Source organism: Pituophis catenifer, unplaced genomic scaffold (assembly GCF_029215685.1).
Source record: "Pituophis catenifer annectens isolate HBS135680 unplaced genomic scaffold, rPitCat1.0.hap2 SCAF_5, whole genome shotgun sequence".
Lineage (NCBI taxonomy): Eukaryota > Metazoa > Chordata > Lepidosauria > Squamata > Colubridae > Pituophis > Pituophis catenifer.
The window spans coordinates 78,690,101-78,716,510 of NW_027256885.1; positions in this window are offsets into that span (position 1 = coordinate 78,690,101).

A 26,410-nucleotide genomic window follows, 5' to 3' on the forward strand; every position below is an offset into this window, starting at 1 on the left:
AATAAGTGTAATATATGCTTCTAACCATGAGTTGGGTATTTCCTTCTGTAACATTACTTCATTCATAATTTCTAGTAGTGGGAGACTCAGTGATTCCTGCAAAGTCTTATAATATTCTGCCGGTAATCCATCTGGACCTGGTGCTTTCCCACTTTTTTGTTTTTTAATTGCTTCTGTCAACTCCATCATTGTTATATTCCTTTCTAACATCATCTCAACATCTTTTGGAATCTGAGGTAAATTCGCCTTATGTAAATATTGTTTAATATTTTCCTCTTCTATCTTTTCTTTTTCATATAGCTTTTTATAATGGTCTTGTACAATGTTCTTCTTCTCCTCATTTCCAAATCTAATTTGTCCTTGATCATCTATTAACTGTGTTATTTTCCTTGAGTTCCTTTCTTTTTTCAATTTATATGCTAGCCATCTGCCTGGTTTATTAGCATCTTCAAAATGTTTAGCGTTCATGATTTTTTGTGCTAGCTCTTCTTTCTCTAATAATCCCATTTTATGTTTAATCGTGTCAATTTTCATTTTAATATCTTTTTTTTGTGGGAACTTCTGCAGTTCTCTTTCCAATGTCTTATAATCATCCTCTAAAATTTTATATGCTTGCCTTTTCTTAATATTTCTTTTCCTTGTATACTCAATAATCAGGCCTCTGGCATAAGCTTTCATGGTATCCCATCGATTCTGCAGTGATGTATCCTCTTTTCTATTTTCTTTGAAAAAAAAAGCTAATTCTTTCTCCATGTTCTGTAGGAAATCCTTTTCTTTTAATATTGTAGTGTTTAAAGTCCATCTAGACCTTCTCCTTTGTCCTTTCCAGCTCATCATCATTGGATTGTGATCTGCCCAAGTATTAGCCTCTATGGCTATTTCTTCTATGTTCGAGGTCAAGTCCATTGTCAACCATATCATATCTATTCTGGGCCATGATAAATGTCTATTGGAATAAAAAGTATATTGTCTATTTTTTGCATTTCTTTCTCTCCATATAGTTTTTAAATTTATTTCCTCTATCATCTTAAAAAAAAGATTTTGGCAAAGTTTTCCTACTTTGTTTTGTTGTCTTTTGTGTGTTATAGTCCATTTTCTCATCTACTATTCCTTTGAAGTCTCCCATCATACAGATGTTGTCGTAGTCCAACTCTAATAATTTCAAATGTAATTTTCTATAAAAGTTTTCTTGATTGTCACTAGGAGCATATATCGCGATTAGCAATATTTTCCTGTTGTTGTCTGTCATTTCCACCATCAAAATTCGTCCTTCTCCATCTTCATAATTTTTTTCCGCTGGTATTGTGTCTTTGATATACAAAACCACTCCTCTTTTCTTACATTGGGTTGTGAAGCAAATAATTTCCCTAGTTTAGGCTGTACCAAAAGTAATTCATGCTGCTTTTTAATATGCACTTCTTGTAAACAGATTATATCCATTTTCAATTTCTCCAATTTGTGAAATATTTTCCTTCTTTTAGTTGCTATATTAAGTCCATTTATATTTATTGTAATTAACTTTTTCTCCTCCATGTTTGTACTTTGTGTGTTGGTTTTGTTGATCTATTAGGTCTCAATTCACGTTGTTCTTTGTATTCTATAGCACCTCCTACTGCGCCTTCTAATGCGCTCTCCTCCTTTCCCATCATCAGGAGATCCTCTTCTTGTAATTGGAGCAGTGTCTCTTCCCTTCTTGGCTCAGCATCTTTTTCTCTTATATATTCCACAAAGAATGCTTTAGCTTTGTCAATTGAATCTATTTTAAATCTTTGCATTTGCCATGTAAACACCAATCCTTCTGGTATCAGCCATCTGTAGTTCACTCCTTTCTGGAGCAGTATTTTTGTCAAAAATTGATACTCTCTTCTCAGCTCTCTTACTCTTCTTGGTATTTGCTTCAGCACCGTAATTTCCTTGCCCTTGTATTGCAACGCCTTCTGTTTTGCTATCTGCAATATTTGTGTTTTAATTGATTTTTTGGTAAATCTTATGTGGACTTCTCTTGGTAGTTTATTTCTCATTGCATATCTAGTATATACTCGGTATATTTCGTCAACGCCATCAAACATTTTTTCTTTAGAAATTTCTAGAGCTCCTGCAAGAATTTCTATCATTTTTTCTGCCAAATTTTCTCTTTTTTCTTCCTCAACATTTTGAAATCTTAAATAAAATTCTGATTTATCCATCTCCCATCCTAAGCCGCTTCTATCACGTTCAACGTCTTCTAATCTATTATCCATATCTCTGATTTTTTTATCTCTTTGTTCCTCTTTTTTTTCAATTTTTTCCAGTCTGTCTTCATATTTCTTCATCATCTGTTGTATATTCTCCACTTTTTCATCTGTTTTCTCTATTTTGGATTTTATATCTTGTATTCCTTGCAAAATCATCTGCATTGTTGCATCCTTTTCTTTCTCACGTTCTTTCTCTTTTTTCTGCTGAATCATTGTCTGTATTGATCGTTGTCCTCCTGCTGGTGATGAAGAGGGGGTCGATCCAGCAGAACTAATAACTGCTGCTTTTTTGCTCATTTCTATAAGTAATCCAACTTGACACAGTAAGATAATATATCTTCAGGTTCTTCTCAACCCTAATCCGTTTTGTAGATGGCAGGAGATTACAAAAGGATAAAAAAAAAAAAGAAAAAACAGAAAAAAGACCAAAAAAAAGGGAAAAAAGGAAAAAGAAGCAAAGCAAAGAAAAAAAATACCCCCCCAAAAAACCAACACTCTTCAGGCTCTTGTGTGCCCTAATCCAATCATCTGGGATAGCCAAAAACAAATTCAGGTATGAATCTCCAATCAGCAAGTAAAAAAAAGAAAAAAAAAGAAAAGAAAAAGGGCCAAAAGAGAAAAAGGAAAAGTTTCTTCAGACTCTTGTATGTCTTAATCCAATTGTGTAAAGTAGCCAAAAACAGATTCAAATAACAATCTCCAATCAGTAAATTAAAAAGATCAAAAAAAAAAAAGGAATTCTTCAGGCTCTTATGTGCCTTAATCCAATTAAGTAAACACTTATTGTGAAGGAATAAAAGTATAAAAGAAAAAGGAAAAAAAAGGAGAAAAAAATATATGTATATATCTGTTCCAATGTTTTAAAAATGAAAATATTAGTGAAGTGGAAAGATAGAACTAGAAAGGGAGAGAATTTCCATCTAATTTAAAAGTCCACAACTGTGTAACATTCAGAATCTCTTTCTTGTGCACACTTAATCTAACAGCTCTCTTTTCCAGAGCCGCTGTTATTTTCTTCTTTCCAGTTTTAATCGCCTTTCAACAATGCTTTTCTCAGCAAGACACCTGTATAAACAGACTTGTAGACACTCTTTGATGCTCTTTTAAGTTTTATCTATGAGCTGCCTCATTGACCTTGAAAAATAACACAGTTGCTACTTTTTTCCCTTTCCCTTCAGTTAAAAAAAAACTAAAGGAAAATACAATGTTTCAATCCACTAGATGGCAATGTCTCTTATTTCTTCCACTTCCACTTCTCCTTTCAATTAGCAATAAAGCAGAAAGAATGTTAAAAAATAAAAGTCTGCCAAAAACAAAAATGATAAATCTAATTCAAAAATTAATAATCTCAGTCAATATCAAAAATTTAATATTTAAGCAGATAAAAAAGTAATTCTCCTTTCCAGTCCAGTCCAGTCAAGTTTAAAGTAAAACTTTCCACTAATATCCACACATAGGAATAGTTTATATTTTAGGAAAATTCACTTAAATTCAGGCTCAATTCCGCTGCTGAGTTACTTCTATATTGAATCCTAATTGCATTTGCTCTTCAGGGTGTTTTTAAAATCAAATTAGAAAAAACTCTCACCAGATCGTAACACTTTCACTCATTCTCTTCCGTTCGGGGCTGTCCCAACTTCAGCAGCTTAATGGCTGCTTCTTCAGCGCCAGAAAAAAGAGCTTCTCCTGGATCAACCAGGGACTTTGCGATGTCCCTGGGATCAACAGAATGTGCCCTCCTCTATCACTGTCTCAACAGGACAGTGAGATCCAATTTGGATCGTCCTGCAGTGGAGATATCGGCGGTAGTTCCGGAGCCCCGAAAACTTCCCGCTGTCTCATTGCGATGCCAGCCCCGCCCCCCCACATGTCAAATTTTTTTTGATCACTTCATCTTCTAGGGGGATTTCCTTATTTTTCCAATTTTGGGAAAAAATCATTCTTGCTGCTGTTATAATATGTATTATTAAGTAAATTACCCCTTTACTATATTTCCCATTTATAATTCCCAATAGGAATAGTTCTGGTTTACAGTATATTCTATTTCTTCTCCAATTACTTCTGTCAGCCATAAATGAATTTTCCGCCAATACTTCTCTGCTTTTTTACATGACCACCACATATGGTAGTACGTGCCTGATTCATGATTGCATTTCCAAAATTTTGGTGATAAATTTCTAAATATTTTTGCCAATCTTGCTGGCAGAAGATGCCACCTGTAGAACATTTTGTATAAATTTTCTTTATACGGTATTGCCAATGTTATTTTCCTATTTTTTCCCCATAATTCTTGCCATTTTTCCAGTTGTATATTGTATCCAAAATTTATTGCCCATGCCACCATCGTTTCTTTGACCTGCTCTTCTTCCATCTTATAATCCAATAAGAATTTATAAATTTTCTTTACCAATTTATCATTTGTCCCCAGAAAGATCTTATCTATTATCATTAATTCCCTGTTAATGCCCCACTCTTTCATGTCTTTCAAGTAACATGATTGGATCTGTAAATAGGACCACCACTCCAAATCTACCCCTTGTTCTTTTAATTCTTGCCTCGATTTCAGTCCCCCTTCTTCATTTATTATATCCTTATATGTAACATATTTTCCCTGATTGATGAGGTTTGGGTGTACTAACGTTTCTAATGTGGATAACCAAATCAGAACCTTCATGTAATTCTGTTGCTTAAATTTATTCCATATCTCCAATAAAGCCTGTCTTATAAAATGTCTTTGAAAATATTGATGTGCTACTTGTTTCCCATGCCACAAAAATGTGTGCCATCCTAGATGTAAGTTGTGGCCCTCTAACGTTAACAATCTTCTATTTTTTAAATTTATCCATTCTATTACCCAGGTGAGTGTTGCTTCTTGATGATATAACTCCCAATCCGGTACGCCGAACCCTCCTCTTTTGTTTCTTGTAAAAGTTTAAATTTAATCCTTGGTTTCTTCCCTTGCCAAATGTATTCCGCTGTCATTTTATTCAATTTTCCAAAATATTTTTAATCTAATTTTATAGGGATATTCTGAAACAAGAAGAGTAATTTTGGTAGGATGTTCATCTTGATCACCACTATTCTTCCCATTAAAGAAAGCCTCAAATTTCTCCATCTCCCCAACTCTTCTTTTATGTGACTCATTAGTTTGGCATTGAAGGGAAACAATAATAAGGATATAATAAATAATACTAGAATATGATACTAGATTCTGTAACCATTAGGTTCCTGTAATACATATATGCCTTTGTATTTGTATATGCCGGCGGAGCTCTGGTGGCTCAGCAGACTAAAGCACTGTTATTAACATCCACTTACATCTGCTGCCTGCAATTACTGCAAGTTCAAATCTCACCAGGCTCAAGGTTGACTCAGCCTTCCATCCTTTCTAAGGTAGGTAAAATGAGGACAAACATATTCTGTTATTAGGCCTCTGTAATGTATCTGGTATTTGTCTTAAAAAAATAATTTTTATTGAATATAAATATTAAAAAAGACATACATAACATATACACAACAAACATTTATACAACGTATACACAAAAAGAGTATAATTTCTTCTTAAGCATTTTTTCAGAGTGACATTCTACAATTCTACTTATAGTATATTCCTTCATCTCTCCTTAATCTAATAACTTTTTTTATTATTATATATATATATTTAAATCGGTAATATTTCCCCCTATATTTTTTGTATATTTCTAATTTTTAACCAATTATACCAATTATTCCATATTTTGTAATAATCTGATTCGTCTCTTTCTTGTAATTCTTTGGTTAACCTATCCATTTCAGCGCATTCTAAAATTTTTCCTATTACTTCTGTTTCACTTGGTATTTTTTCTTGCTTCCAATTTTTTGCGTAAGTTATTCTTGCAGCAGTTAGTATGTGAATTGTGAGATATTTGATATCCTTAGGGTATGATTTGTTAAAGATTCCTAATAAAAATATTTCTGGTTCTTTTTCAATCTGTGTTTCTGTTATTTGTTCCAACCATTTTTTGATGTTAGACTAAAATTTCTTTGCTGCCGGGCAAGTCCACCATAAATGATAGAAAGTCCCTTGTGCCTTTTTGCACTTCCAACAAATCGGGCTATTTTTAGGTTGTATTTTTGCCAATCTGGTTGGAGACATATGCCACCTATAAAACATTTTCAGTTGGTTTTCCTTGTACGCCGTTGCTTTCGTTAACTTTAGGTTTACCTGCCAGAACTTTTCCCATTTTTCCAAAGGTATTGTGTGTTTGATGTTTTGAGCCCACTTAATCATCGTTTCTTTGACTGTCTCTTCTTCCAATTTATAGTGTAGAAGAAATTTGTAAATTCTACTAATTAATTTATTTTCTGAATCTAATATAATTTTATCTATTTCTTGTTTTTGATTATAAATTTCATATGTTTTTATATGTTCTCTGTATTTGGATTGTATTTGAGTATAAGTCCACCAGTCTATTTCTCTGTGTAAATCTGTCTCCAATTGTTGTTTTGTCTTTAATTTGCCGTGATAGTCAATTATATCTTTATATCTAATTATTTTTGTCTTCTCTGTTAAATTTGGGTGTCTAATTGATTCTGCCGGTGCTAGCCAATTTGGTATCTTCATATAATGTTGTTTTTTAATTTTAAGCCAAATTTGTAATAATGAGTTTCTTATTGTGTGTCTTTTAAAATATGAATGTGTTTTATATTTTATTTATTTATTTATTTATTTATTATTCAAATTTCTATACCGCCCTTCTCCTTTCGGACTCAGGGCAGTGAACAGCCAAAATAAAACATTTATACATAAAGTACGATTAAAAATAGATTTAAAATAATTAAATTTGGCCCATAGTTTAAAATTTATCAATTTAAAATCCATATCAAAATTTAAAATCAACCATAAAATCATAAAATCAAGAGAGACCGGCTAACTGAAAGAGATGAGTTTTAGGGCCCGACGAAAAGTCCGGAGGTCGGAGATCACTCGTATCTCTGGGGGTAGATTGTTCCAAAGGGTAGGTGCCACCACAGAGAAGGCTCTCCTCCTGGGGGTCGCCAGCCGGCATTGTCTAGCCGACGGCACCCTGAGGAGGCCCTCTCTGTGGGAGCGAACTGGCCGGTGGGAGGCTATTGGTGGCAGAAGGCGGTCCCGTAAGTACCCTGGCCCTAAGCCATGGAGCGCTTTAAAGGTGATCACCAACACCTTGAAGCGCACCCGGAAGTCCACCGGAAGCCAATGCAGCTCGCGCAGGAGAGGAGTCACATGGGAGTGTCCCGTCGCTCCCGTAATCCCCCGCGCAGCCGCATTCTGCACCAGTTGGAGCCTCCGGGTGTACCCCAAGGGGAGCCCCATGTAGAGAGTGTTACAATAGTCCAGACGAGAGGTGACGAGTGCTTGAGTGACTGTGCGTAGGGAGTCCCGATCCAGAAAGGGGCGCAACTGGCGTATCAGGCAAACCTGATAAAAAGCCTCCCTGGCCACGGCCGTCATATGCCCTTCTAAAGACAGCCGTGCGTCCAGGAGGATGCCCAAGTTGCGGGCCCTTTCCGTGGGGGCCAGTGATTCGCCCCCAATAACCAGCGATGGCGTCAGCTGGCTATACCGGGACGCCGGCAGCCACAGCCACTCGGTCTTGGAAGGGTTGAGTCGAAGCCTGTTTCTCCCCATCCAGACCTGCACGGCCTCCAGGCACTGGGACATCACTTCCAAGGCATCGTTGGGATGGTCTGGGGTGGAGATGTACAGCTGAGTATCATCAGCGTACTGATGGAACTCCACCCCAAAACCACGGATGATCTCACCCAGTGGCTTCACATAAATAGAGTCCAGCCCTATAAATGGATATTTTGTGACCTTTATGCTCAGTTATCCCTTGGACTATGATAGATTCCCGGACTGGCTTTTCTTTTCCCATCTTTGGCTCGGTTGATGCTCCAAAAAACCGACCTTCTTGCGCTGCGAGACTCCCCCCTCTCACAGGCCTGGCCCTCCACGTTATCGAGGGCCTATCTTGATGACGGGCTTTGGGACCCCGAGAGATGGCATGCAGCAAAGAGGGGGCTGAGGGGTTTTTTAGCTAAATTTTTAAGGAAAATTTTAAGGGGACCCAGGAGGACGGGTGGGAGTTGTAAAAGTGGACCTGGGGGGGTCCAGATAGCGACTGTGCGGGATGAGGGGTTGGTTAGCTGCAGCAGAGGGGTCGTGACAGGAAATTTAACTGGGGGGCAGGGGGACGATAGAAAGGGCTGTGTAATTGAAATCATGAGTGGGAGGGGCAGGTACGACGGGCGCAGGGGGTCATATCAAGTGTCGGGGGTGCGCACGCGCTGTCTCCGAGCGATTGCGCACTCCGGCCCCCAATGCGTGACTCGTGTCCTGGGTTGTGTAGAGCCTCAGGCCCAGGGTCCGCGGCTGATGTTATGTAATGCCAGGTCGGTGGTTAATAAGGCCCCCCTCATCTGTGATCTTATTTTGGAGGGGGGTGCAGACCTGGCAGGTATTACGGAGACCTGGTTGGGCCAAGAGGGGGGGTCCCCCTCGTAGAGATGTGCCCGCCAGGTTTCCGTGCATTTCATCAGCCAAGGGCCCAGGGGAGGGGTGGTGATCATTAGGGAGAGTCTTTGTCCGAGGGAGACCACTGTTCCTCAGATAGCCGGATGTGAGTCCCTTTGTGTGAAGTGGGGCCGTGCGGTGCAGATGGGTTTGCTGACTACGTACCTGGCTCCCTGCCACATGGCAGCGACCCTGCCCGAGCTACTCGACGTCATTGCCGGGGTGGCGGTTGATACCCCCAGACTTATTGTCATGGGGGATTTCAACCTCCCATCCGCAGGTGAGGCGTCAGAGGTGGCTCGGGAGTTCATGGCTTCCATGACGGCCTTGGACCTGACCCAGTTAGTTCAAGGCCCCACTCACATAGGGGGACACACTCTGGACCTGATTTTTATCTCTGGTCAGTGGTTGAATGATCTTGGTAGAGGGGACCTAGATATTAAACCCTTGTCATGGACAGATCATTCACTCCTTCAACTAGACTTTCCTACCGCTTGCCCCCACCGCAGGGAGACGGAACCGACCAGATGGTTCCGTCCCAGGCGCCTGATGGATCCCAAAAGGTTCCTGACGGAGCTTGGGCCGTTTCCTGAGACTCTAACACATGACTCGACTGAAGAGCTGGTGGCCGCCTGGGAAAGGGCGGCCGCCGGAGCTTTGGATCGCGTCGTGCCTTTGCGGCCTCTGACCCGATGCCGATCTCAATTAGCTCCTTGGTTCTCTGAGGAGCTGAGAGAGATGAAGCGTCGGAAAAGACGCCTAGAGAGCATTTGGAGGACTAGTCAATCCGATTCCGACCGGACACAGGTGAGGTCCTATATCAAGACCTACCTAGTGGCGATAAAAGCGGCAAAATCTAACCATTTTTCCGCTCTTATCGCATCTGCAGAGAACCGCCCAGCCGCCCTGTTTAGGGTGACCCACTCCCTTCTTCGGGGGGGAGTGCGGGAAGATCCCTTGCAGGGTCGTGCTGAGGATTTTGTGCAATTCCTGCACGATAAAGTCGCTCGGATTCGGGATGGCTTGGACTCCGATTGGATGAGTCCACGGGAGGAGACCGGGGCAGGTCTTGAGAATGTTATCTGGGAGGAGTTTGATCCTGTGACTCCCGAGGATGTGGACAGGGTTCTGGGTAAGATTAGTGCCGCCACGTGTTTATTGGACCCGTGTCCCTCCTGGTTGGTACTGGCCTCCCGGGAGGTTACACGAGGCTGGCTCCAGGGGATTATAGGTGCTTCTTTGGGTGAGGGTGCCTTTCCTGCTGCCTTGAAAGAGGCGGTAGTGAGGCCCCTCCTCAAGAAGCCTTCCCTGGACCCGGCTGAATTAGCCAACTATCGTCCAGTCTCCAACCTTCGTTTTGTGGCGAAGGTTGTTGAGAGCGTGGTGGCACGACAACTTCCCCGGCACCTGGATGAAGCTATCTATCTAGACCCGTACCAGTCGGGCTTCAGGCAGGGGTACAGCACAGAAACGGCATTGGTCGCGTTGGTGGATGATCTCTGGAGGGCTCGGGACAGGGGTTGTTCCTCTGTCCTAGTCCTATTAGATCTCTCAGCGGCTTTTGATACCATCGACCATGGTATCATGCTGCAGCGGTTGAGAGGGTTAGGAATAGGGGGCACCGTTTTGCGGTGGTTCTCCTCCTTCCTCTCCGACCGCTCGCAGTTCGTGTTGGCAGGGGGGCAGAGGTCGACCTCGAGGCGTCTTGCATGGGGAGTGCCGCAAGGGTCGGTCCTCTCGCCCCTCCTGTTCAACATTTATGTGAAGCCGCTGGGTGAGATCATCCGTGGTTTTGGAGTGAAGTGTCATCTGTACGCTGACGATACCCAGCTGTACATCTCCACCCCAGACCACCCCAACGATGCCCTTGATGTGATGTCCCGCTGCCTGGAGGCCGTGCGGGCCTGGATGGGGAGGAACAGGCTCAGACTCAACCCCTCCAAGACCGAGTGGCTGTGGCTTCCGGCGCCCCGATATAGTCAGCAGGTGCCATCGCTGACTATTGGGGGTGAATCTTTGCCCCCCACGGAGAGGGCTCGCAATCTGGGTGTCCTCCTGGATGCGCGGCTGTCTTTAGAAGAGCATATGACGGCCGTGGCCAGGGGGGCCTTTTATCAGGTTCGCCTGATTCGCCAGTTGCAGCCCTTTCTGGATCGGGACGCCCTGCGCACGGTCACTCATGCCCTTGTTACTTCCCGGTTGGACTATTGTAATGCTCTCTACATGGGGCTCCCCTTGAAGAGCACTCGGAAGCTCCAACTGGTCCAGAATGCGGCCGCGCGGGTGGTTATGGGCGCAACCCGTTATGCCCATGTGACACCCCTCCTGCGCGAGCTGCACTGGCTCCCGGTGGTCTTCCGGGTGCGATTCAAGGTGTTGGTTACCACCTTTAAAGCGCTCCATGGCATAGGACCCGGGTACCTCCGAGACCGTCTTCTGCCACCAATAGCCTCCCACCGACCAGTTCGTTCCCACAGAGAGGGTCTCCTCAGGGTGCCGTCAGCCAAGTTATGTCGGCTGGCGACGCCCAGGGGGAGGGCCTTCTCTGTGGGAGCCCCAGCCCTGTGGAATGAACTGCCCCCGGAAATCCGTAAGATATCTGACCTCCGGGTGTTTCGCTGCGCATTGAAGACCCTGTTGTTCCGCCAGGCCGGACTATCAATACAATAGTTTTAAATTGGGGTATTTAAATTTATTGGGGTTTTAAATTTGAGCCATTTATTTAATTATTTTAAATTTTATATCATTGTTTTGTTTGTGTTTTTAAATAGGCTGTACACCGCCCTGAGTCCTTCGGGAGAAGGGCGGTATAGAAATAAAATTATTATTATTATTATTATTATTATAAATGTTGAACAGGAGGGGCGAGAGGACCGACCCTTGTGGCACCCCACAAACAAGGCGCCTCGGGGTCGACCGCTGCCCCCCTGTCAACACGGATTGAGACCGGTCGGAGAGATAGGAGGAGAACCACCGCAAAACGGTGCCCCCCACTCCCAGTCCCTCCAGCCGGCGCAACATGATACCATGGTTGATGGTATCAAAAGCCGCTGAGAGGTCTAACAGGACCAGGATAGAGGAGTAACCCCTACCCCGAGCCCTCCAGAGATCATCCACCAACGCGACCAATGCCGTTTCCGTGCTGTACCCAGGTCTGAAGCCGGACTGGAGCGGATCCAAATAGACAGCTTCATCCAGGTACTGTGGAAGCTGTCGCGCCACCACACTCTCAACAACCTTCGCAATAAAGCAAAGGTTGGAGACTGGACGATAGTTAGCCAAAACAGCCGGATCCAGGGATGGCTTCTTGAGGAGAGGCCTCACCACCGCCTCTTTCAAGGCGGCCGGCAGGACACCCTCACTCAAAGAAGCATTGATAATTCCCTGGAGCCAGCCTCGTGTAACCTCCCGGGAAGCCAGCACCAACCAGGAGGGACACGGGTCCAATAAACATGTGGTGGCGTTCAGCCGTCCCAAGATCCTGTCCACGTCCTCGGGAGCCACAGGATCGAACTCCTCCCAGATAACACTCTCAAGGCCTGCCTCAATCATCTCGTCTGAACTAACCCAGTCCGCGGCCAAGTCTTCCCGAATCTGAGTTATTTTATCATCCAGATGCTGTACAAAATCCTCAGCTCGGCCCTGCAAGGAGTCCTCCCGCGCTCCCAGATGGAGAAGGGAGCGGGTCACCCTGAATAGGGCGGCTGGGCGGTTATCTGATGACGCGATAAGAGCGGCAAAATAGCTAGATTTCGCCGCTTTTATCGCCACTAGGTAGGTCTTAATATGAGACCTTACCAGTTTCTCATCCCACATAAAAGAGTGCCAGCCAGTTTGGAGTTTGTGTCCCTCAATTGTTAAAATTCTAGAGTCCTTTAATTCTATCCAATCTTTGACCCACGATAGTACTGCTGCTTGGTAATATACCTCCCAGTCAGGGAGTACAGCTCCTCCTCTATCTTTTGTATCCTGAAGCAGCTTAAATTTTATTTGTGGCCTTTTCCCTTGCCATATAAATTTAGATGTTATTTTATTCAGCTTTTCAAAAAACGGTTTATCTATTTTAATTGGGGTGACCTGAAACAAATATAAAAATTTAGGTAGAATAGTCATTTTGATGGCCGAAATTCTTCCTAGGAATGAAATATGTAAATTTTCCCATTTTTCTAAATCTTTCTTTGTTTGTTCTAGTAATTTGTCATAATTGTTTTCTTTAATTGCTGATGTTCTTGTAGATAACCAGATTCCTAGATATTTTATTTTTTTCGTTGTTTGGATTTGTATATTATCTGTCAATTCTTTTGTTTGGATTTCCGTAAGGTTTTTTACAATTAGCTTCTATTTACTTTTATTGATTTTTAGTCCGGCCACTTCTCCAAATTCTTCTATTTTTTTTGGAACAAATTAGGTATAGATTCCATAGGATTTTCTATCAAAAACACTAGGTCATCAGCAAAGGCCTGAGCTTTGTATTCTTCTCTATTGATCCTTAAACCTTCAATTCCTTGGTCTTCTCTAATTTTTTTCAACAGGATTTCCAATGATAGAATATATAGTAAGGGGGAAAGTGGGCAGCCTTGTCTGACTCCTTTTGTTATATTAAATTTGTCTGTTATATGATCGTTCATAATTATCCTTGCTGATTGCTTGGTATAGATTTCTGCTATAATTTTCTCAAATTTTTCCCCAATTTGCATATTTTGTAATTGTTCAATCATAAATTTCCAATTTTGATTATCGAAGGCCTTTTGGGCGTCAAGAAAAACCAATGCTGCCTGCTTCCCCGGGTGTGATTCATAATATTCTAGAGCATTAAGTACTATTCTCATGTTGTTCTTTATTTGGCGTCCCGGCAGAAATCCATTTTGGTCTGGGTGTATATATGTATTTAATACTGATTTAATCCTTTCGGCCAAGATTGCTGCAAATATTTTGTAATCGGCATTCAATAATGAAATAGGTCTGTAGTTTTGAATTAACTGGAGATCTGTATCTTCTTTTGGAATGATTGTTATTATGGCTTCTGTCCATGAATTTGGTATTTTGGCTTTCTCCATAGCTTCATTGTATAATCGCAACATATTCTCTCCCAGTACTTCTTGCATTGTTTTATATATTTCTACCGGTAGCCCGTCGGGTCCCGGTGTTTTATTGTTTTTTTGCTTTTTCAGTACTTCATCTAATTCTAATTTGGTTATTGGCCTATTGAGAGTTGTTCTTTGTTCTTCTGTGATTTTTGGCATTCCTGATTTCCCTATGTACTGTTTTATCTTGTCTTCCTCTATTTTTCCCTGATTATATAAATTCGCATAAAATTTCTTAATAATTTCTTTTTTGGCCTCTTTACTATGTTGAATTTCTCCTTTATCGTCTTTCAATTGGTATATCGTTCTTTTTTTCTGTTCTTTCTTCAGTTTATAGGCTAGCCATCTGCCCGTTTTATTTGCATGTTCAAAATAGTTTTGTTTCGCCATTTTTATTTTTTGGGCTAGTTCTATTTGGTTTATCAAATTCAATTTATGCTTAATCATTTCCCATTCTTCTCTTATTGTTTTGTTCTGGGGCTTTTCCTGGAGTTTTTGTTCTATTTGTTTTAGGTCTTTCTCTAATTTCTCTAATAGTTTTTTCTTCTCTTCATTCTTTTTCCTCGTATATGCTATTACTAGGCCCCTTATATATGCTTTTAAAGTATCCCATGTGTTTTGTAAAGAGGTTTCCTCTATTTTATTTATCTGAAAAAATATTTTTACTTCCTTTTCTAACATCGAATTAAATTCTTTTTCTTTACATAACCTTTGATTCATCGTCCATCTCTTACGTCTTCTTTCCCCTTTCCAGTTTATGAATAGTGGATTGTGGTCTGCCCATTGGTTTGTGCCTATCTCAATTTTTTCTACTTCTATTTTGATATTTGGGGTCATCCATGCCATGTACAATCTTGACCAGGAATTATGCGGATGGGAGTAAAAGGTGCATTGGGCCTCTTCTTCATGTGTTTCCCTCCATACATCTGCCAAGTTTAGTTCTTCAGCCATAGTAAAGAATTCTTTTGGAAGTAGTTCTTTTTTCTATTGTTTTTTTTCCCCAGTTTTGTAGTCCTTATTTGCATTTACTATTGCATTATAATCCCCTATTACACAAATATCATCATATTCTAATTCTGCTAATTTTATGTGTAGATCTTTAAAAAAAACCTGTAGTTTTTGGTTAGGTGCATAAATCACTACAATTAACATTTTCCTCTTTCCTATTTCTAGTTCTACCATCACCACTCTACCTTGCTCATCGGTATAAACTAATTTAGATTGTATTTTTTCTTTTACGTAAATCACTACTCCTTTTTTCTTTTTTTGGGCCAAAGATGAATATAGTTTTCCTAATTTGGGGTTTTCTAGGATTTTTTGATAGTCTTTTTGAATGTGTACTTCTTGCAGACATATCACATCTGCTTCTAGTTTTCGTAATTTTGTGAAAATTTGATTCCTTTTCTTTGGGGCATTTAAGCCATTAATATTTACCGAAAAGAGTTTGATCTGTTCATCCATTTCCTATCATATCTGTTTTTTTGTGTTTCTTGTTTCCATCCGTGCCTTAGCTTTTGCACCTTCTCTCTCTTCTTTCTCTTTTTCTTGCCTCTGTCTTATTTCTTTTTCTTGATTTGTTTCTATTGGTTCTTCTTCTTGACTTTTACTATCTGTTTCCTCCTTGCTTTCCTGTTCTTCTTCTAGTCTAAAGTGTGTGTTATGGAATTCTCTTGCCTTTTCTAGAGTGTCTATTTTATATTTTTTGTCTTCCCACGTAATTAAGATCCCCTCTATTGGCAGCCATCTGTACATTATCTTATATTTAATCAATAGTTGTGTTAAAAACTGATATTGTTGTCGTAGATTTCTTACTCTTCGGGGTATCTGTTTTAAAATTATAATTTCTTTATCATTATAGATCACTGTTTCTTCTCTAGATTTCTTATAGGCTTCATCTCGGATTGATTTTTTTAAGAATTTGACATGGACTTCTCTCGCCAATCTGTGTTTTCTTATATAATTTGTTTGTACGTGGTAAGTTTCTTCCAATTGTCTTTTTATTTCTTCTGGCTCTTTTTGTGTCATTCCTGCAATAATTTCCACCATCTTCCCTTCTAAATCCTCATTTTTTTCTTCTGGGATGTTTTGAAAACACAGGAAGTATGAGGCCTTTTCCATTTCGAGCATGGCCAAGGAATCTGACATTTCTTTATTTAGTTGTAGGGTTTTTTTGTTCCATTGCTTCTACTTTTAATTCCACATGATCTATTTTTGTTTCCGTTTTCCTAATTCTCTGTTCATTTTCTGCTATAGAATTTTGAATGCCCCCAATTTTATCCTTCATGGTCTTGATATCCTCCTTGACTTCTCCTATTTCATTTCTAATCTCTGCATGGAACGTTCTCATTTCTTCCTGATTTTCAGCTATTTTTTCTTGTGTTTGGAGCAGTGTTTCCTGGATCTTTTGAAACATATCTTGTATTACATTTGGTGCCATTTCCAGTTTTTCTTTTTCTTTCCCCATCATGCTATCTATTGTTTTTTGTTGTGAGGGGGTAGGAGTCATTACTATCGTATTGGTTGTAGGTTTTTTCCCTGTTTTTGTTATGGTGGATGTTGTAGACATTTTCAATATTCGTGTAAAGCTTTCCAACCTTAACATCAATTTTTAAATTATTTCTTAGTATCTCTTTTCCCCTCCAAACACTGCTTATACACCGCACAGCTTATATATAGTTATATTATATTATATTGCCAATTATCCCAATTGAGCAATTAATTCTTATTCACAGTATAAATCAATTTACTTATCAATCAAGGTTTTAGTTTAATTTTCTTAATTTTCTAATTAGCAATCTTTTCAATTACTCCCTTTTTCAGTCAGTCTATCTCAAACATACAGTCAACTCATTTGTTATTTTGTATAAAAGTCAATCTTTCACTTTAACAATAATTCCTTATCTAACCACAGTTTCACAATACAATTTATAGCTATAAAAATATTATTTACTATTTTTTTGAATATTAAACTTATTGACTAATTAAACAGTTCAAAATTAATAATTCACTTCCCTCTTGTCTTAATCTTTATTTTCTTTGGTCTTTTGTTATCTTCTTTTTTTTTTTAATTGCAAAAGTTTTACAATTACATTTTCACCCCTTTTTCCCCCCCCACCACCCTCCCCAAACTTCCCAACCTCCCTAACCCTCCCTAACCCTCCCCTCCCCCCAGACTTCCCTATATTATACTCATATCTGGTAAAAAAAATAAAAAAAACCCTTAATATAAAACTTGTGTAAAAACTTGAACCCCTCCCTCCCCTTTATAATTTTTCTTTTTACCCTCATTACATTAAAATATTTCTAATACATTATTTTCAAATAAAAGCTATTTGATACTTTCTAGTTTGATATTTGTTCTGAACATATTCTATCCACTTTTTCCATTCCCATTCATAAGTCTCTTGTGAACAATCTTTTAAGTATGCTGAAATCTTCGCCATCTCTGCAAAACTGGCCATCTTCAAAGTCCATTCCTCAATAGTGGGCAAGGCTTCATTTTTCCAATATTTACCTATCAACAATCTTGCTGCTGTTATCATATACAATATCAGTTTTGTTTCACCCAATGTAAAACCCTTAACTATGCCCAATAAAAACAATTGTGGAGAGAATTGAATTTTTTTCTTCAAAACATTCTGCATGACCCACCAAATTTTTATCCAAAAAGCCTTAACTTTCCTACAGGTCCACCAAACATGATAATACGTAGCATCCAAACATTCACATCTCCAACATTTTGGCTGAACATTAGGGTACATACATGACAACTTTTTGGGATCTAAATGCCATCTATAAAACATTTTATAGAAATTTTCCCTCAAATTCTATGACTGTGTAAATTTAACATTCTGAACCCAAATTTTTTCCCATGTTTCCAACATTACTGGTTCTTCAAAATTTTGTGCCCACTTAATCATACAATCTTTAACTAATTCAGTTTCTGAATCCCTTTCTAACAAAACATTATAAAGCCTTTTGATATGCATTGGACCTTTCTCTTTTATATGTCTAACCAATTCTTCCTCGTGCAACATAATACCAGTTTTTTGGTCCTCTTTCCATCTCAATTGTAATTGATTATATTGTAACCAAGTTAGATTAATCCCTTCGTCCAACAGTGTCTGCAATGTCTTCAGCTGCCATCTGCCCGCATCTGTAAAAAGAACCTCTTTGTATAAAAACCCCCCGAGTGACATTATATTTGTATTCCACAAAATATGACCAAGATCCAACCATAGCGGTACTTTATAATCCCATTTGGATCGGTGCTTCTTCCAAACTCTCATCAAAGAGTCTCTAAGTATATGGCTTTTAAATACTTTATCAACTTTGTCATCATAAAATAAGTAGGCATGCCATCCAAATTCAAGATCAAAACTTTCTGCATTCAATATTCCAGCCTTTTTCCTTCCAAACCAATCACTTGTTAAAGTTAAAGCTGCTGCATCATAATATAACTGTAGGTTTGGAAGTTTAAGACCTCCTCTTTCTGGAACATCTTGCATAATTTTCAATTTCACTCTCGGCTTTTTCTCGTTCCAGACGAACTTATTCACTCCAGTTTGCCAAACTTTCAATTGTTTATCACTTTTAAGCACCGGAATCATTTGAAACAAAAAAAGAAATCTTGGCAAAATGTTCATCTTAACTGCTGCTATTCTTCCAAGTAGAGACAGCTGCAGTTTTTTCCAAGTCCCCATGTCTTTCTGCACCTCTCGCCACAACACCTCATAATTATTTTGAAACAATTTCATGTTTGATTCTGCAACCTGAACTCCTAGATATTTTACCTTTGGTACATTCTCAAAACCTGCCCTCCTTTCAAGCTCATGTTTACGATCTTGTGTCATGTTTTTAGCTATCATTTTAGTCTTTTTTGGATTCAATCTAAAACCTGAAACTTTACCATAGTCCTGTATAATGTCCTTCATCAGGATTATTGATTCCATTGGCTGTGATAGGGTAACAACCAGATCATCTGCAAATGCCTTTATTCTGTAATCCTCTTGCCTAATCATTATACCTTTCAAGATATTAGAGTCCCGTATTGTATTTAGCAAGACTTCTAGTGTTAAGATAAATAAAAGTGGGGACAGCGGACATCCCTGTCTTGTTCCTTTTTCAATTTTGAACTCTGTTGTCAAACTTCCATTAATAATGATCTGTGCCTTTTGCTCTTGGTAAATTGCTGAAATCGCCTGTATAAATTGATCCCCAAAGTCCATCTTTTTTAGAGTCTTTAGTAGAAAATTCCAATCCACTCTATCAAAGGCCTTCTCTGCATCCAAAAAGACCAGCACTGCAGGAATCTGTTTATTCTTCTCAAGATATTCCAATAAATCTATTACTTGCCTTACATTATCCTTCATGTATCTGCCCTCGATAAATCCCGCTTGATCATCATGAATCACCTTTTGGATTACTGGCATCAACCTGTTGGCTAATACTTTCGCATAAATTTTATAGTCTGTATTCAAAAGAGATATTGGTCTATAATTCTCTGGTTTTTTAGGACCGACTTGTTCTTTTGGTATCAAAGATATATAAGCTGTTGTCCATGATGGGGGTATTTTACCCCCTTGTTGAATATTGCAAAATAAATCTCTAAGTTGTTCCACCATTTCAGCTTGCAAAGTTTTGTAATACACTGCAGTCAAACCATCCGTGCCAGGAGCTTTGGCTGTTTTTAACTGTTTAATTGCTACTATTATCTCCTCCTCTTTTGTTATCTTCTTGCTTTACCTCTCTCGATCAGTTCTTTCACAGTCATAAAAACATGATCTGTGTCCGTCTCAGTCTTTTTTTTTACTTCTCCTGGTAATCGGATCTCTGCATTCAGTTTTCAAATCTTTTTTTTAAACTTAAGTTCTTATTGTCCAAACTTATTTGTAAATCCAAAGTCCGAAATCCAGACAGGTCTTCTGTATCCGTGAATTTCACCACTTAGTCTGGTATTTCAGTCTCTGCACTCAGTTTTCCGATATTTTGGGGTTTGAGTCAGTTGTAGTTCCCAGATTCAAACGGCTTGTCTATATCCACAGAGTCCACAGGCTGCTCCCTTTGCTCAACTGTAAAAGTCCGCACTCACACCGCTTCGAGCGCTATTTCTTCTTTTCTTATGTTTGCTTAGTCATTCTATGGGTTCCTCTCTTCCGCGCTGTAATTGTTTCCCCTTTTTTTCTTCTCCTCTTGTACCGCCGCTGTTGTAACTCACTTGTCTTCCTCTGATTCGATCACGCGTCTCCTGTTTACTGCCTCTATTGTAGGTGATCTATCTGACAGTCACTCGGATTTGCTTCCACTATTTGCTTCGATCTAGACGGGCGCCATCACTCCTGTCCGCCGATAAAGCCGACTTCTTCTCCACCAATTTAAGAGGTTGATCGCTCGACCTCCCTGATGACAGCGCAACACCAGGGGGCTTCGCGAATTCCTCTTTCGTTTCCCGATCCCTCCAAGTTCGGGAATGCCCTTAAAGAGCAATTAATGAGGAAATTTGGGTATCAGAGACGGAGCCTCCATTTCCTCACCCGTTCGTGATGATGTCACTGCCGGAAGTCTGTATCTGGTATTTATCAAACATATGTTCCTGCCATTTGATTTGAACCCATATCAATCTTCTTCCTGTTTTTCTTGTGCCATCTAAGAGCATGGTAGGTATCTCAGTTGGAACTGCAGACATCATCTGAGGGATAATTTACACTTCAGCTCTAATTTACACCTTTGATCTGTATAAGCTCGTTCCTTGCAGAACCAGGGGGCCAAATGAGCAATTGGGAGAACAAAGGAATGCTCAAGGAAAAGATAACGCTAATTGGGAGGCTTCTATTCGTTTGCAGGGCAACAACGAATACTCAAACCTAAACTAGGAGGCCAGAATTGGGTACTAAGCTGATGTCTCTGAGGGTATAAAAGGACGCCATACCTTCCCCAAGGTGTGGCTATCTCCTCGCATGCATTGTATCTGTATGCTCTGGATATAGTCCCACCCAGTATTTTGTTTTTGGCCATAAATAAAATCTGGGGGTTTTTTTGCAAGCCTCGTCTTGAGTCTCTCTCTTTGGCATTCTGGTGACTCAAGTATATTTTGGGACCTTACATTTCTGGCGCCCGAACGTGGGGCTTGAAGGCACAGTTTCTTCAAGGTGGCTGCTTCCCACAAACTGAGCCGCTTTGAGGCTTGGTGGCCTTCATTAAAGGCAGACGGAAGAAACCAGCTTGGACCAGTACCGAAGTCAAGAGCGCTCCTGCAAAAATTTATCCAGTGACTTTGACCTGGTCATTTGCTGGCAGGCTCCGATTCTGCCTGTCCTGAATGCCTAACAAAGAGGCTTGCACTTTGGGGGGGTTATGGAACTGAGCTCTTCTGGGTGAGTAGATTTTTTTTTTCTCTTGGGAAGGGGAGTGTTGCCTTGTGTGTGTGTGTGACTGCAATGTGGGAAATACCTAATAGAAGTTTGCCTACATTTTGAAAGGAGTGTGACTGTTGGAATAAGAATCTGTAGTGCAGGAGAGGGCTCTGACCAAACTTCGGACCCGCAGGGGAGGTCTGGGAAATCTCTTAGGGAAAAAGAGAGTTTGGTTAGGCTTCGCACTGACAGAAAGGTGTGGGAAATCTCCTCAGGAAGAAAGAGAATCTAGTCAGGCTTCGAGCTGATGGAAAGGAATCCCCTGGGAAAAATGGGCAACCATACTGGTAGCCTGTTTTGAACAAATAACCTAGTAACAAGAATAGGGCCGTGTTCTCCATTTGGCTATGTTAGTCCACTGGAACATGTTAAAAAGAAAAGTAGAGTTCAAACTTGCTCGTGAGAGCCCTGGCTAAATGCAAACGATGTGTGAACATAGGTCTCTATACCTCTTATACATCTTGATCTTTAAAATGAGCCAGTGATTGCTGGGAGGTCTAAGATAGATAGGGGAGAGTTTTTGGATCTTTAAAAATAAGCCAGCGCCTGCTGGGAGATCCAAGCTAGAATGAGAACACACAGAACACCCCCAGGGCAGAGACACATAGTAACAATCTAGTGCCTAAAGAGAGATCTATGGGTGGCAAAGAAATATTGCAGTGTTATAAAGATCTTGATAATTTACCATTCTCAAAAGAGCCAGAGAAGTCTGAAAGAACTAAGAATAAAGAAAAAATTGTTTATCGTTCTTACCACCCGGGCTTTAGCAGGTAATAAAAAATGTAAAGCCTGTCTAAATGGGAAGACTCATATAATTTGACTTGATCAATTTGGTGTGATTTATTGGTGTGTTAAAAAATTCCTGGATATGCATCTATAATAATAGCATGTAGAATTGATTGTGATATGTCTGGTCAGCCTGCAATTTAAGTAAACATCTCGGCTTGGAGCTGTGGGAAATGGAAAGTAGTTAGGGCCCACAATCATATTTATGATTTAAACTGCTCTCCGAGTTTTCTCACTGCTTTAAGAATAAGCTATAGGTTGCCCAAGGAAATAAAATTAAAACAAAAAACAAAAAACAACCTCCACAGGTCTGGAAATGTTTGATGGTATGTGTGTGTATGTGTATGTGTATGTGTATGTGTGTAATCATTTCCAAACCTGCAGGAAGGATGAGACCCTCTAACAACAGTATACAAACAGTTATTTAGAAAATGGAGCTCATTGGCTTGTGAAAAAGCTCCCTGAAATAATTATGATTGGTTTGCATGGAGGAAACATTAAATGAAATTTTTGTATGTGAAATTGGTTTATACAAAAAGTCTGATTGCAGTACAAATGTGAATGTCTGTGTGTTGACCATCACCTCTTTAGAGAGATTCCCTTTTATATAAACAATAAGTTGCAAGGTTGTGGGAGATAAATTTGTGGAAAATGTCTGTGAGTTGTTGAGGCTAGAGAGAAATGCAGAGAGGGTTGTTTTGTTGAAAGGATGCTGAGAGGCAAAAGGAGGTGAGAATTCTGTGTAGTTTAAACATGTTTTTTTCTCCCTGAATTCCCCCCCCCCCGTCATTCTTTTACACAAGGATTCCCCCCCCGCCTCTTGGAGGAGCGAGAGAAGCAGGAAAAAGGGGGGCTGTGGGTTTTTGTTCTTTTCACCATTTTTTTCTCTCTCTGCTGAACCAGCCTGAGAAAGGCGGGGTAAAGGGTGACATCGGATACCTGCCTTTGCAGTTGCACTCTTTTTGGCTCTGAATAAAATTTTGATTTTCTTTTTCCTTCTGGAAATTTTTGAGGTTTCAAATGCTTAAATACCCAATTATATTTCAGAGTATTGACTCAAAATACCTCATTTATATTGTTTGTTTTATTTTTGAAGATATTTTTCTTACTCTTTTATGTCTTTATGTCTGCATGCATTTTGAATACTTAGCAGACAAGGTGCTCTATCCTATGGCATGTTTGTTTGTTTGTTTACTTGCTTGCTTGTTTGTTAGCAGCACAAGTTGTTGCCCTTTTAGGAATTGTTAGAGAGATGAGTTAGGAATTACAATATGTACAGTAGAAAGAGTCAGTGGCATTTTTGTCTAAAATGTTAGATCCTGTCTGTTAAGAATTTCCAGTTTGTGTTCAAGCAGTGGCAGCTATGGCAGTGTTAGTGAGGAAAAGCAGAAAGTTGACTTTTGGAGGAGCCCTAGTGCCCCTCCTCTAGTGAGGGTGATCTTGATGAGAGTATGCTTATGTTTCTTTGAATCCAGCTCAGTTTTACGAGGAGATTTAGAAGGATGATCGGATATTGGTGCTGAGAAGGGGTTAATTTGTTTACAGATGGGAAGAGAAAGTGGTAGAAGGTAAGAGAAGACATTTAGGTAAGTTGGTTTGCATAGACTTGTGAAATCAAGCTTTGAATTTCTTTGAAGCTTGAGGCACTACTTGGAAGCCAGGATGGCAGTGGCAGAAAGAACTGAATGTTTAATGTTAGGTGAGAAGAACGAGTTAAAGAAAATGTGAGCAGTAGAAAGTGGGGAGGGCAGTGGGTAGTACCTGATGGTAGGCAAATGTTGATTTTAGACATCAGGGTAGTCATTGGGGGCTAAGGTATGATGTGATTTGTTTATTTTGGAAGTTTCTGGATGCTGTGTATTGTGACAAATATGTAAAAAATGTATAATATGTAAACAGTTAGTAAACAAGTTCTACACATAAAAAGAAGGGAGGGCTAATTTAGCGTGAGACCATTTCAATGCATTTGAGTTGATTTTATTAGACTAACTTAAGTGGGGAGACTTAGATATTTATTGGTAATAGTGGGCCACTTGACTGGATGGGTTGAGGCTTATCCAGCCATGAGAGCCACTCAGCAGTAGTCACCAAAATTAACAGATAATACCTAAATATGGGATAGTAGAAGCTATATACAGCAACCAAGAGACTCATTTTACTGCAAAAGTGCTTCAATTAATAATGGAGGCAGTGGGAATGTCATGTTCTGTGGAATGCAAAATCATCTCTGCTGTGAACCAAATCTTTACCCTTGACCTTGCCTTCTGAAATGATGTTTGGATTACCACGCTTGGACAGAATGGGGGAAATTCCACAATATGAAACTAAAGACATGTTTATAAAGAACTGTATACTTGGCCTCTCCTCTTCTTTATCTTACCTCAGAAAGAAAGGACTCCTAGCTCAAACCCTACCTCCCGATTTTGCCGTTCATAAGTTGCAGCCTGGTGATTGGGTCCTGATAAAACCTGACGTGAGGACAAACTTAGCCAAGCCCGGGACAGGTCCTACCAAGTCCTGCTGACTACTGAAACAGCAGTCCAACCTAAAGACAAAGGATGTACCACTACACCTGTGTAAATGGACCAGTAGGAGAACTTAAAGAGTGGCAAGTGATTCCTGGAGAAGACCCACTGAGAATAAACCTTTCCAAAAACTGATGTGGTCATTGTGGTATGAATGGGTTTTGTTTGTGATTCTTCTCGTTGCAGGAGTAGCAACTTTTTGGTCTTTCCGGCCTGAATGGTGGCCTCTCTTATTCCATCTGAAGATCCCAAAAGAAGCTGTGCAACTTCGCACTCTCCAGATTGTGTTGGTTTTGTGATTGTAACTGTATCACTGAATGTTGTTATTCTTGTTGTAATTGTGAACTTATACACACCTGTGGGGAATAATGGGACACTGTGCTTGTGTAAACGTGCAAGGGATTGCTCCCCATAGAAACTCTATTCCTATGTATATATCTATCCTACACCAGAGAATTGGGGCATTGAATCAGATCAACCTGATTTGAACACAGTAGTCCTAGGAGATAGTGATATCATAATCCCTGAAGATATAGAATGGATTGATTTAATGCAATGGTTCAATATTTGGGACTAATTTTCTTATGCATAGGACTAATATGAGGAGAATATAATGCAATGATAATTGTGAAAAATCATATTACACGTAAGGGTGTTTTCTTCGCTTACTGTTACTTTTCAGTCTGGAATTAACCTGACACAACCTAGTAACCCATTTGAAAAAAAAATAACTAGACTGAGTGGGTTATGGACGGATGTGGTAACTCTTAATTGGCATGCTCCAGATGGCTTACATTGGATAAATGGAAAGTTTGCCTATGTACAATTGCCTAGCCGATGGTATGAAGCATGTGTGCTAGGAACAGTGAAACCTATTTTTCTTCCTTTTTCTACTGCCCATACTGTTAAATGTGTTCAAGGATCGTGCCCAATAACTCCATAAGCAGGCATTCATTAAATCAGATATTGTTTATTAATTAGGCATCTTATCAATACAGGTACAAGTCTGGAACAGAAGCAGGACCGCATGGCTGACCCTTAAGTACCCCCTGGGCGTGGCTAAGGTAAGGAGGGGTTATTGGGTTAGGGTGGACCTTGGGGGCTGGCTTGTCCAGCCCCCCTGCCTCTAGCTCTGGATCAGAGGCAAGGCATTTATTCCTGACAAAACCCCCTCTAAATGCCTGGCCGAGGTGTTCTTGTGTGGTGCATACCTGAGGTGCCCTTTTCAGGAGGACACCTAATTTTGATGTTAAATACGTGTGCTGTTTATTTTGCAATGGTTTGGTTAGAATGTCCGCTGTTTGTTCTTCTGTGTCACAATGTATAACTCTTATAAATCCTATGCTTGCGAACTGTCTAACGTGTTTGTATTTTATGTCGATATGCCTCGACCTTTGACCCACGGCTTCGGCCTTAGATATTTCCATAGCGGCTTTATTGTCCTCATGCATGATGATAGGATAGTTTGGTTTGGCCCATATGTCTGCGAGCAGGTCATCAAACCAGACCAGGTTGTTGGCGGCCTTGGACAAACAAATATATTCGGCCTCTGTTGTGGATGTGGCTACCAGATCCTGTTTGCCTGTGTACCAATGTACTGGGCTGTTGTTTAGAAAGAATACGTAACCTGAAGTACTCTTTCTGAATTTCACATCCCCAACCCAGTCAGCGTCTGCGTAGCATGTGAGTGTGGGTGTTGTGGTGTTCTCCGGTTCTAGTGATAGGCAAGCATCGGAGCTCTGCTTTAGGTACCTCAGTACTCTTTTGATGGCCTCCCAGTGGTACACAGTGGGTTTACCTACATGTCGTGATAGCAAGTTAACTGGTAGGGCGA